The sequence below is a fragment of the Papio anubis genome, chromosome 1 (assembly GCF_008728515.1).
Source record: "Papio anubis isolate 15944 chromosome 1, Panubis1.0, whole genome shotgun sequence".
NCBI classification, from domain to species: Eukaryota; Metazoa; Chordata; class Mammalia; order Primates; family Cercopithecidae; genus Papio; species Papio anubis.
Genome location: NC_044976.1, coordinates 56,045,142 through 56,058,146, shown reverse-complemented (window position 1 = coordinate 56,058,146; position 13,005 = coordinate 56,045,142). Strand labels below are relative to the sequence as shown.

The following is a 13,005-nucleotide window of genomic DNA, read 5'->3' as shown; positions in this document are numbered from 1 at the left end:
CATTAGGCTAAAATATAAACATGTGATAAAATACTATCTAAATGTTAAAAAAATTATTTCTAATGGACAAAATCTTGAAAATATAGTATTCGAAAAAATAGACTTTAAATGGATACCTACAGTTAGGATAGCATCTAAATAAAGTTCTAAAACATGCAAACCAGTAGCATATATTGTTTATGAATACAAATTTGTATTAGAAACAGAAAAATTTGCATGAAAATTTAGGAGAGTTGTTATCTTTGTGGAATTGGGAAGGAATTCATGGGAGAGTTTGCTTATTTCTACAATGTTTTATATTTAAAAACAAGATCTGAAGCAAATAAGACAATGATAATATCTGACCAAGCTGACATCAGTACATAGGTTTTTGTTATAATTATGTCTATATTCAGGTTCATGCTTGAAATATTTAATAAGAAAATAAGTAGGAGGCACTTAAGTGTGACTTAAGAGGGAATAAAATTCAAGTTGTTGCATTCCAAATAACAAAATGCAACAAGGTAAAACTGTAAACTGAACTTTGTGTGAGTCAGAGCCTGTGTCCAAACCCAGATTTAGTGCCTTCTTTTCGTAACGGTGAATGAGATTCGGTTTTGGAACCAGACATTCTGGGTTTGAATCTTGGCTCACGCACTCATTAACTGTTTAATACTGAGCATCAATTTTCTCTTATTTAAAGTGGAAACATAAGATAAAATGGAGAATGCAAAAGCAACCGAGAAAATAAATGAAACAGAGTTGATTCTTTGAAAAGATTAAAATTTACAAATCTTTAGCTGGATTAAGAAAAAATGAGAGAAGAATTAAATAACTAAAATAAGAAATGAAAGAGGGGACATTTCTTCCAATTTTACAGAAATCAGAGGATTGTAAAGTAGAAAACAGGACTTCCTAATGTAACCACACAATGATTACATTCTTGCATGCTGCCCAGATGGAGCCAATTTTTCAAGGCAGGGAAATTGCAATAGAGAGTTTTTTGCACGTAGAGCCAGCTAACGGAAGACTGGGATTTTATTCTGACTCAAATCAGCCTCCTAGAGGATTTTGGGGCAGGATTTTTCGCAGGTAGTTTCGGGGAAGGGGTGGGGGTGGCTAGAGCAGTGGGTGCTTGCTGCTGATTGATTGGGGTACAATCATAGGGGTGTGAGAAATGATCCTTCTGCAGTGCTGGTCACAGGTGAGGTCACAGACATGGTTGCTGGGTCCAGGTGGAGCCACAGGTCATCAGACATGCAAAAAAAACTGAAAAGTTATTTCAAAAGGCCATTCTTAGGTTCTGCAATAGTGATGTTATCTGCAGGAGTAAGTGGGGAAGTTGCATATCTTGTGAACTTTGAATAATGGCTAGCAATGATTTCACCTTAGCAAAATTCAGGTTTCTCTATCCTCCTAGCCTTCTGGTTTCTCATTAGCTTTAAAAGGTGGTTGGGATTTGGGAAGGCTATTATCATTTAAACTATAAATTAAGTTTCTCCCAAAGTGACCTTGGTTTAAGCCCAGAAATAATGAAGGGCAACTTGAAGACTCAAGGCAAGAAGAGAGTTGGTCAGGTCAGATCACCCTCACTGCCGTAATTTTTTCACTGATATGATTTTTGCAAAGGTGGTTTCACTAACACCAAATATGATGAGGATTAAATGAGAAAATATTTGTAGAGTGCTTAGCATACTTTATGGCATATAATATAAAGGAAGATCGATGTATGTTTAAGAGCTCCGGGTCTTTACGTAAAAAGATATGAACTTGAAGCCTGTTTTGAATTCCATGCTTTCTGTCATTTTTTTGTTTGTTTTCTACAATAACCCTGTCAGGTTGGACTTATTATCCCACTTTATGTACAAGAAAACTGAGACTTAGAGAAGTCAAATAACTTGTTCTAGGTTACCTAACTCTTAAAAGACAAAAATGGGAATTAAATCAGGTCTACCTCCAGAAAAATATAACTGTATATTAATACCCTGGCTATATATCACTAGTTTTATGAGTAGATTAAGTTGAATTTCTAAAAAGCACTACAATAATCTATCCTGTAACCTTTTTTCCCTTGAACAGGGAGTCAACCATTCATTTCTGATTAAAACTAATAATAAGCCTCTACTTAGTTTATATATATGTAACTCCAAATGTGTAAAATAACTGAGTTGTTGTAATGGGATACTGTTACTAGATAAATATTCCTGCCTTAAACAGATTCTTGGTCTTGGAATACATTGGAAAATCACTAGGCTGTGATATTTTATTATATTGAGTTTGTGTGTGTGTATATTTTTAACCATAAGATCTCTTTTTTTGTTTTACTGACTGCTCTGAAAAATTGCTGCCTTTCTGCTTTCCATCTTCTTGTATCTTTTATGAATCCAAATGGAACATCACTTTTTATTGTCACTGATTATTTTGAATGAACAATTTTCTTAGTATAATTTTCGTCAGGTCAATTTCATTAATTAATTCTTTTGTTCATTCATTCACACCTTCATTCCTCCCTTAGGCAGCAAACATTGATGGAATGACAATTGTGCCAGTCTCTGACTAGGTTTATGGGAAGCAAAGTTTAATAAGGCATAAAAACGTTATCAGAGGCACTCACAACCATGGGAGGCAGAGATGGAAATGGATAATTCCAGTGCCGTGTTACCTTCAGAATGGAGGTATTCCTGGGGAATAGGGAGTCCCCAACTAATTGAGAGAAGTGATACAGAAATTGTGATATTGGAGCTGAAACTTCTGTTTGCTTATTTTCTGTCTGGAAGAATAATGCATGCTGTCTGTAGAAAATTTGGAAAGCATAAAGGAACAAGGGAAAAATAACTTGCAATCATATTCCAAAGATGACCACTGTTATTTTTGAGGACCAACCCATGGATAAGCTTAAACTTTATCAACAATTTTGTTACATTATACAAAATATATTTTCTAGATACTCAACATTTAAAAATTTGTTTTTATATGTACATATTATTCTTCTACGCAGAAATACCAACTTTTTTTTTATTCCTCTGTGGGGTGTTTCCCTCTTACGAATAACCCTATGATGAATATCCTCGTGCATAAATACCAGTCTGCCTTCATAATTGTTTCCTTAAGAAGGAATCCAGCCAGCCTGGGCAACATGGTGAAATCCTGTCTCTATAAAAAAAATGCAAAAATTAGCTAGGCATGGTGGCACACCTGTAGCCTCAGCTACTCAAGGGGCTGAGGCAGGAGGATCACGTGAGCCCAGGAGGTTGAGGCTGCAGTGAGCCATGATTCCGCCACTGCACTCCACACTTCAGCATCGGCAACAGAGTGACACCCTGTCTCTAAAAAAAAAAGAAGACGAAGAAGAAGGAATGCAGAAGCTGAATTACAGATTAAAGGGTCTGATCACTTTTCAGACTCAACATATTCTCCAGTGCCTTCCTGTTACTGATCTCAAGGCAAGAGAACCCAAGCTCTTTAGAAAGTCAGATGAATTACAAATGTGGGGAAGTTCTTTAAAAATTCTTATGCTCTTTTGTGTATGTGTAGATATGTATGTATGTACATATGTATGTATCTCAGACGCAAACAGACACACATATCCTGATTCTCTTCTAAGAGGCATTCTGTGACTACCTCTTGCCTCATGCACAGTGGTCTGTTTTTGTTGAATTTTTTGTCAGTTGTATTTTTATTTTATCCATCTCTCTATTTCCAGTGCCTGGTGTATGGGAGGAAGTTAGCAAATGTTTCTTGACTGAGAGAGAAGAAAAACAAGACCATTAAATAATTAATGTTTACTTTTTTAATATCATGTTTTGTTTGTTTTCAGTACTCAGGAAGACATGGTGGTGAGCCCTGACTCTCAGTCTTCATGATTGAAGAACTCTTTTGCACAACACAAGGGTAAATATATCTTTCTCCTTGGAAAAATTTCCCACAAATATCTCTGGGTTCTCTCGAAGTGGTAGCTTTTGTATTTTGTGTTCCTTCTTAAAACACATCAGAGGGTTCATGGAGCCTTTGGAATTAGTGCTTCGGGTTGCTTTTCTCTAGTCAACTTTGTGTTTATCGTTACAGGAAGAGAATATTGATTCTCTTTTGTCTTTTCTTTAAGTACCTAGAAAATGTCATTAGGATCCTTAGGTTTTCCTGCCTCTGTTTTAGCCACTTCTAATAGATCATCTCAGATGGGCTTGATTTTCAACAGAACTGTGTTAACTCTCTTTCTTAAATGCACCGCTCCACCCCACCGCCCATTTCAATATACTTACCAACAGAGGAAACTATTCTCAACTGTGGAAAATAAAGTCAAACAATATGTAAGATAAATGCAGAAACATGGAAAACAGGCTTGCAGATTTATGAGCACAAAGGGAAAGTACTGTTATTTTGACGTCCTAAACTTTTAAATGATGGCAACACTGAATTATGTACTTCATACAGGAGCCAGAAAGGCACAATTGAAAACGCCTATTCTTTTGACAAATTAGAAGCATTCATTCCAATATCTATTTCTTGTTTACTGGGGATAATGCTGAATGAATCACAGACTGGTGGATGGATGTCCCTTCCAACACTTTTAATTAGCAGCACTGCCTATTAGGATGAACAGAGCATTGCTCTTCTGCCATAGATTACCCCAACCCCCCTTAAATGGAATAGAAATCTTATTCTCCACAAGGTAATATTCATCTCTTCCCCAGCCAGACAAGCATAGAAAATTAAACAATGGTCCATTAAAAGCCCAGATAATATATTTATCATTTCCAGTTTATGTGAGTTTGCAAGGCAAATATGAGTGGGAGCTATTTGTTATGGTACCTTGGGGAACAACAGGACTGGAGAAGGAGCAGGGAGGCTGCAGGATCTGAGACTTGTAAAAATTCATTTAAAATATGAGAAGCTATTGGAGATAGAGGAAATTAATTACTCTGAGGGACTCAAATGTCACTACTCATTTAAGTGACCTGGTGAGGAAGCTGAGAAACCTTTTTACTGAGGGTTTCTATAGTGGAGGAAGTTGGGAGCTGGGATTCCTCAGCTGTCAATTTTTGTATTTCCTTGGTGGCTTATTGACATGTTAAGCTGATTTGCACCCCAGCCTCCTCTAATGAGTAGAGTTCAATGAGAAATGGGGTTGGGGTGGGGGAACACTTGCCTCCTCCCTCTGCCCCACCACCACCACAGGCTGGCCAGGTTATTCAGATGAACTTCACCATGTAAGTAACTGCTGGACCTAGGGGAAACCTGTAATTTGCTGTAATAGAGAGAAAAGGCTGATCATTTGATGCTGGACTGAGTTTGATCTTTTATTATTGCCTTTCCATCCACAAAGCTATTCTCTGAGGTAAAGGGAATTTGGGAAGACAAATTAAGGTTTTCTACCTAAGGAGGACTAGGGAGCAGTAGCTTCTGAAAACAGTCATCTTTTCTAGATTGCCTGTCTAATAAATCTCTTTAATGAATTCTGCCTATAGACTGAGGTTGAAAATATATAGATTTGTGATGACTTAAAAGTTTAAAATCAGTAAGCATTGAGAGCAATGGAGTAAAAGCGTTCTCATACATGTGCCTTACCTAGGCTCAGAAATTCAATGTTTTAATTTGAATTCTGCCATTATGCCCCTGTGAGGCCGTATCCAAGGCACCATAGTCCTTCCAGCGTCTGTTGGATGATTTATAAAGCAGGAACAACAATATCTATCTTCTGTGATTGTTAAGAAGATCAATGTGCCAAAAGAGCTTTGAAGGAAGGAAATAGCATCTGGGTGTGTGGTATCCTTATCACCTATTGGTATATTCTGTTTTAAAAGTATTCATTCTCAAACATTGAGGAAACCCAGTGGTCTGCATTCTTGCTTGGGTCAAGGTTAAGGGGCTCAGTAGTACCTCCTGGCTTGTTCAATTAGGAATGGTAAATCAACAAGCCAAAGAAGGAAGAGCAAATGTTGACCTGAGGACTTCTCTAGGAAGACATTATTTACATGGTTTGGGGAAAAAGAAAATAAGTAAGTGAAGCCTACCCTTGGAGAAGGTGGGAGCCCTGGATGTTCGCCTCCAGGGGAGTCCCAAGAAGTTACCACCTCTCCAACTGGAAAACATCCTATGCTTTTGAAATAGAGACACATCATTTATTTGAAGGTGCATCACTGATAAAATCATGCATTGCTGAAGGTAGTGGAGGCAATGTTTGAAGGTTATTCATTTATTCCTAGAAAGAGATGATGAAGTAAACTAGGGCAGTGTCAGTGGAGATAAGAAAAGAGAGCTTTGAGAGTCCTTTGCAAGGAAGAACTTCCATGCTTCAGTAGCCCTGGTGGCAAGCATGTAGAACAGGGAACAGTATAGTGACTCCACACTTCAGAGTGTTCCCTAGGTGCTTGTACTGTCATTAATGGAAATGTCAAAAAGAGGAGGATGCAATCTCTCCCCACAAGGAGCTCAATGGGTAAACAATAATCATATAGAGCAGACAGAAATAAGCCCAGGAGAGCAATGCTTGGAACTGTACTGAGAAAGGGTGCTACTTGAGCTGGACCTCAGTGATGAGCAGTCTGTGCTGGGCAAGAAGAGTTCAAGGCAGACATTCCACAGAAGACCAGCTGCATACAGCAGCACTGAGCCACAGTTGGTTAGAGAGAAACACACTTGGCCTGTTATATTTCTTCAGCAACCAGAGAATTTTGGGGCTTGTTTTCTGGGGTTTTTTTTTTGTTTTTTGTTTTTTGTTTTTGAGATGGGGTCTCACTCTATCACCCACGTTGGAGTGCAGTGGCATGATCTTGGCTCACTGCAGCCTCAACCTCCTGGGCTCAAGCGATCCTCCCACCTCAACCTCCCAGGTAGCTAGGACTACAGGCACACACCACCATACCTGGCTAATTTTTTCATTTGTTTGTAGAGATAGGGTCTTGCTATGTGGCTCAGGGTAATCTTCAATTCTTGGGTTCAAGCGAATCTGTTATCTCAGTCTCTCAAAGTGCTGAAATTACAGGCATTAGCCACCATGCCCAGCAGCAACCAGAATTTTGTACACCAGCATGTGTTCAGTGATTTTCATCTATTGATGAAAGGCTTTCATGCTATTGTTGTGTCCTAGACATGGTAGACTACCTGCCTGTCCTCATTAGCCACTCTTGTAGTAGCCCAGGGACCTGTCCTGAGAAGGTTCAGAATGCATTCTGAATAGTTGCTAAAGCAACTATCCTCATTCCTTAGTGTTCTCTTGTGGGTGTTTTGTTTTGTTTTGTTTTGTTTTGTTTTGTTGTTTTTTTTGCCATTACCTTTTAGAATTACTCGAAAGTCTTCAGTTGGCATAATTGAGCCATTGGTTATTCATTTATTGTATTGTTTTAATTTGTCCATCTTTATATTCATCGGTAGCCATCATAGGTGAGATAGTATGCCTTTCCCATTTGGGTAATAAGATGGTAATAAGACAGGAAAATGTTTTCTTGCTGTTTTTTCTTTTCTCCCCTTTCTTCAATTCTTCCCTTTAGTGCCTCCTATATGACTCTTTATTTTTATTTTTTCAGATTACCTGTACTTACCCTTCTACTTTTCTTCTTCATTCTTATAGAATCATACATTTTCCAATTTGAAAGAAAGTAGAAGATTCTAGATATCCAGGCCCCAACTGTAAAAACTTTGAGAGGGCTCTTAACCAGGTGGTAATTTCCCCTTTCTTCTCTGTTATTTTTGGTGGCAGTGGTGATGCTGCTTTTCAAAGCTGAATGTCTTAGATTCAAATCTCTGCCCCAAGACGTAACAGCTGTCTGACATTGAGCAAATCAATCTCTTTAAGCTTCAGTTTCACATCAGGAAAATGAAGGTAGCAATAATACTTTCCACAAAGGATTGTTGTAAGACTTAAACAAAATAATGCACGTGAAAGGGTCTGGAACATTACATAGTCTTGACTTATAATGTTAGCAGTTACTAGTGCTCATAATAATAAACACATTCTTGTAAACTTTTAAAATGCAAAGGGCAGATATGTTCATCTTTTTGACAACAAGGAAGGAAGAAGCTGAAGAGACTCTTTCCTACTTTATAGCTGGTCTTATAAAATGAAAATTCCTAAGGGCAGAGACACTGACAGTAGCTAAATCCCTGGGTGCACAGGGAACCCTCTCTGGCTGGAGAATGAACTGACTGCTAAACAGTCAGAAGGCCTGCTAGGTTTCTAAGCTTCTCCTGAGCCTCCAGAGAGCATCTCAGTCAGCCCTCTGCCAGCTACAATATTCCTTCCTGAATAGCATGGTAGCTTTGTAATATACCAATGTAACTAGATTGAATTACATTACCAAGAATCTGGTTTCTTGGTATGTTTTCAGTTAGGTAGGCCACAGGGAGACTTGGGGGATATAGGAGGATAGAAGGGAGGTGGCAGCCATCCTATAACTCACATGCTATTGCTCATCTGTGGATCCAGATGAACCTTGGTAGCATGAAGCAGCATGTGGGCCTGTAACTGCTTTCCCCCTCCCTGGATTCTCCTTCAGCTTCTCCATGACCATGTCCAGATGTGTGTGCTTAGCTCTTTGACAAAAGACTCTGGCTTCTACAGGTCACCCATATCATCAAGCTGTGAAGCAGTAAAAACCAAGGTTCTCATTCATTCTCATGGGATTTCAGCTTATGCTTCCAGATTCTGAACTGCTCTCAATTTCCCCCTTTAAACCTATTTTCCCTTCCTAATGGCCTGCCCAGTGGGCTTCAAGCTCCAGCATCAGATGTGAGACAACAGACTTACAGACTGCCTAACCAGTCCCCACAATTGCATAAGACCAAATCTCTCTAGTAAATAAATAGTGCACATATAGTTATAAAATATATATATTATATAATGTATTCATTTATTCATTAGTGGAACAGAACCAACCACTAATAGATTATATATGTGTGTATGTACATATGTGGGCATGTGTGTATGTGTGTGTGTGTGTGTGTGTATATATATACACATAGACACACATATGTGCATGCACATATACATCATCTACAAGTGCTTGTTTCTGCTTCTCTGGTTGAACCCTGATTGATTCAGACAGGCATGAGCTTTTTATAATAGAGAATTCCCTACTTCATAAGGGAGCCCATTTATTTTCTCGCTTCCCTCTATGACTCCCTTTTCTGTAATACAGCAAAAAAGAAATTAACCTTGTAATCCAAAAATGTTTTTCAGCCCTGATATATCCTACTTTCTCTTCTGGATTTGTGCCCCTCTCAGCCCTAAAGCATCTTACCACCTCTCACTGCCACAGACCTCACCCATTCCAGTTCATTCTCTCTAGTTTCTCGCCTTTTTTGAACTTCCGAATCAGGCTCCTCATAAAATTAACCCCGTAAGTAGTACTATGGCTGGAGAGGCTCTTCTGACCATTTCATTTTGCCATACTTGTTTCCTCTTCATCCTCCCTGTGCCTTTTGAAGATAATGCCTTGATTCTGAATGTTGATAAGGCACAAGGTGATATAGAGGGAAAAGAGGAAATCACAGAATTTAGAATCAGAAGACCCTTGTTTGTGTCTGGTCACCACAGAGTGCATCTGTTTATTTAGCTTCTAAGGGCCTCAGTTTTCTCAGTTGTGAAATGTGCACACTAATCGTTGATCAGCCTATTTTCAGACATTCTCTGAGTCCACTGAAACCTGAGCATCCCTAGATGTTTGAGGTCCTTGAAACTTGAATCCATCTACCCGATCTTGGATTAGCCCAAGCCTAGGTTAGGGAAGTTCCAATTGTGACCAGTGTCGGGCTTAAGAATTTGTAATGGAACGGCAAATCAGGACACATTTTTTAATAAAAATAAATATCTTGAAGTAGTAATAACCTAAATTTGTATACTATTCAGGATCTACCATAGTAAATTTTTGCCTAAATTGTTTCCTGAAGAAGCTGAAGAAATTGAATATATAGTGGTTCCTTTTAAATAAGAGTATATGTAAAATGTCCTTGTATATCAAAAATATCACAAAGGGAAAACACTGAAATATGAAAGAATAACTAAACATCCTCTTCCTTAAACCAGTTAATAACTAACATAAAAGCAAGTGCAAAGCAGACATGACAGAACAATCTATTATAAATCTGACTACAAATGAGGAACTAAAAGCTCTAAGTAAGAGACTTTTAAATAGGAACACAGCCAAGTGACTAAATTAAGTATATACAAATGAAACTGTTATGAATGAATCATGTAACTATCCATTCAAAGACCAGAGCCCCTGACCTCTCAAGCAGAGGGTATCCATGCAAAGAGAAGAGGTAACTCTAGGAACATCTTATTCTTAAAGTGCAACATAGGCAGCCAATTGTGAGTGCACAAACCTGGCTGGAAAAATCTCCGTAATTGGCAGGTATATTGCCCCCAGACAGAGATGTGGAGGATAAAAGGTGACAGCTGAAATCCACATTGATGACCAAGCCTCATTCTGCTCCCCTGCACACATTTATATGTGAACAATAGCCAAAGTTGAATAGCTGGCTTTTCCCCCACTGTCCTCCCCCAGCACACATCCTGCCTATCTTACAAGCATCAAACAAGTGCTGAAGTCCAGCATCTGGCACATGGTAGGTGCTCAAGTAATATTTGTGTGAGGGGCACAGGTATTAATGAATTGCCAAGGGACTCATGGAGAAAGTCTAGAGATACCAGCAGACATTATGACAGCATCTGGGACAAAATGATATGGAAAAAAAATGCCCAGGAGAATTATTCTCTACTAAAGATTTAACACGCTGATGTTCATAACACCTCACCTGCCAAAGGTATCCTATTCAAAATGAAGGAAGCAACAGAACAGGATTAAATTGGCACAGCTGGAGAAGGTCTGCCTGTGTGTGAAGAGCCGAATGTTATCTCCAGGCAACGGATGGAGTTGTAACATGAGGATTTTTATTTTTAGTGTTGGGGAGAAAATGAATTTGATCCAAGAGACACCTAGGGTTGATAAGAGAAGATGGGGCTTGAGGGAGGGGGGGGATATATAATAAGCTCAAATCAAGAAGGCTGAGCAAAGAAGTAGAGTAGAGGGGAGATGTATGGAAGTGGATCTTGTTATTGCAGAGTGGTGCCAGAATGTGTAATGAGGTGCTCCAGGGCACCTGGTCAACACAGGCTCCCTACTGCTTGGGACAAGCAACTTCAGAGTAGGCACCTAACAGCCAGGGAATCAGCTTCCAGTAGATAAACAATATCAGCAATCCTCCTGTATGGAATGTCTATATCCTTTGGGGAACAGGAGATTCTTTATTAAATCACTTCACATGGTATATATTTGTCTGTTTGCATTTTTCTCTCACTCTTTACATTTTCCTATAGTACTGAGACATGTTTTTTCATTGTTTGTTTGTTTTGCATCTTTATTTCTAGCACCTAGCTCTGATAACTTAAAAAAAAATCACTGAGCACTTCCAGATGCTAATTATAATAACTCAGACACTGGACATGTGAGAAAGCTATTGTTATCTGCATTTGTAAGTAAACAAGCAGAAGATCAGAGATGTGAAGCGGTTTGCTTATAGTCACACGGCTGGTGAATTGCTGAACTAGGACTCTAACCCAGACCTATGCGGATGAAATTTGCCATCTGCTCACAGTTTCCCTAAGTCTCGGAGCCTATAATTGAGCGGGTGATCTCTAAGTTCTTAAGCACTTCTTGGAAGGAAGGAGGCAGAGAAGGATACAGGATGAGAGGATAGATCATGAAAGGGCAAAGGAAAAGATCTGAATACCAACAACCAGACTTGGAGAGTATCTGTTCTGGACAGATCATAGACAAATAAGCCTGACACAAGTATCATTCAGAGATTACGCTGGGGGTACTGAATTATGAAAAAAAGGAATCAGCACTTTGGGAGGCCGAGGCAGGCGGATCACAAGGTCAGGAGATGGAGACCATCCTGGCTAACATGGTGAAACCCCATGTCTACTAAAAGTACAAAAAAATTAGCCAGCTGTGGTGGTGGGCGCCTGTAGTCCCAGCTACTTGGGAGGCTGAGGCAGGAGAATGGCGTAAACCACAGCAGCGGAGCTTGCAGTGAACGGAGATCGCACCACTGCACTCCAGCCTGGGTGACAGAGCGAGACTCTATCTCAAAAAAAAAAAAGAAACTGGGAGAGAGTTTCAGCAGGGAACACTGGATTTTATCCATAGAGAAACCAGAAATTTAGACTAAGTCAGGTATATAAGAATGTAACATCAAAGTCGGAAAGGGAGTGAGCTGGAGTGTTGTGTGAAGCAGAAAGCTCTGCTGGTTGGCTCCCCTGCAATGAGCTAACCCCAACTCACCCATCCCACCTCCACTCCCAGGCCTCAATTTGCTCATTTTATCCTTATGGCAACCTTAGAGGAAATAATTATTATGTTTTAAGGATGAGGAAATTAAGACACTAATTAACTCACTAATGACAGGAGTGAGTTTGAACGCAGTCACCAAGATTAAGTTACTCAGACACCAAACATTGTGGGAGTGTCCAATTTGCTGCAAGATGATGCTTCCAAAGGAGATTTCTATGGGAATTTCATCTAACAGCAGCCTTCATTTAAGCCAAGCATGTCTCTTTCTATAAGTGCATTCAGGAAAAATAAAAAGACTCTCCTGAGCTTGCATGCCCCTAGATTCTTTACCTCTCTGCGGCTCTAATGTTACTCTAATGCTGGTGTCTTTATTTATCAGTGTCTCCGCTGGGGACACTAGCTCTGGGTGTCCCACTGAAGGTAATGTTCCCAGATGGCTCACAAATTAGGTTCAATAAAATGTAGCCATTCTTCTCTTTTAGTGAGTCCTTAGTGCTGAACCCATTTAACTTATCTAATACCCTATTTGAGTTGTTATATCCTAAACATGGATTGATTAGAACAAGGGAATAGGCTCTCAGGGGAATGCAATGAGCTTTTTGAAGTGGATAGAGGGCCTGCTGTGAAGCTGAAAATCTAACTTAAGGCTCCTTTTGCCTCTTGTTAGCTGTGTGGGCTTGGTTTCTTGGGACATCTCCCTCATTCATTTAGCTTCAATTCCCTTACCTGTAAA

General features: G+C 39.3%; 1 protein-coding gene across 6 annotated transcripts in view; it reads left to right on the top strand.

The window, feature by feature from the left end:
- DAB1 (DAB adaptor protein 1) overlaps positions 1-13,005 on the top strand; it is a 1,241,370-nt gene that overhangs the window by 597,972 nt on the left and 630,393 nt on the right. For all 6 annotated transcript variants that reach the window (XM_017956763.3, XM_017956575.3, XM_021923232.2 and 3 more), the window contains exon 3: positions 3,797-3,870. The gene's annotated coding sequence lies outside the window, so the exon portion shown is untranslated. The remainder of the gene's footprint in view (positions 1-3,796; positions 3,871-13,005) is intronic.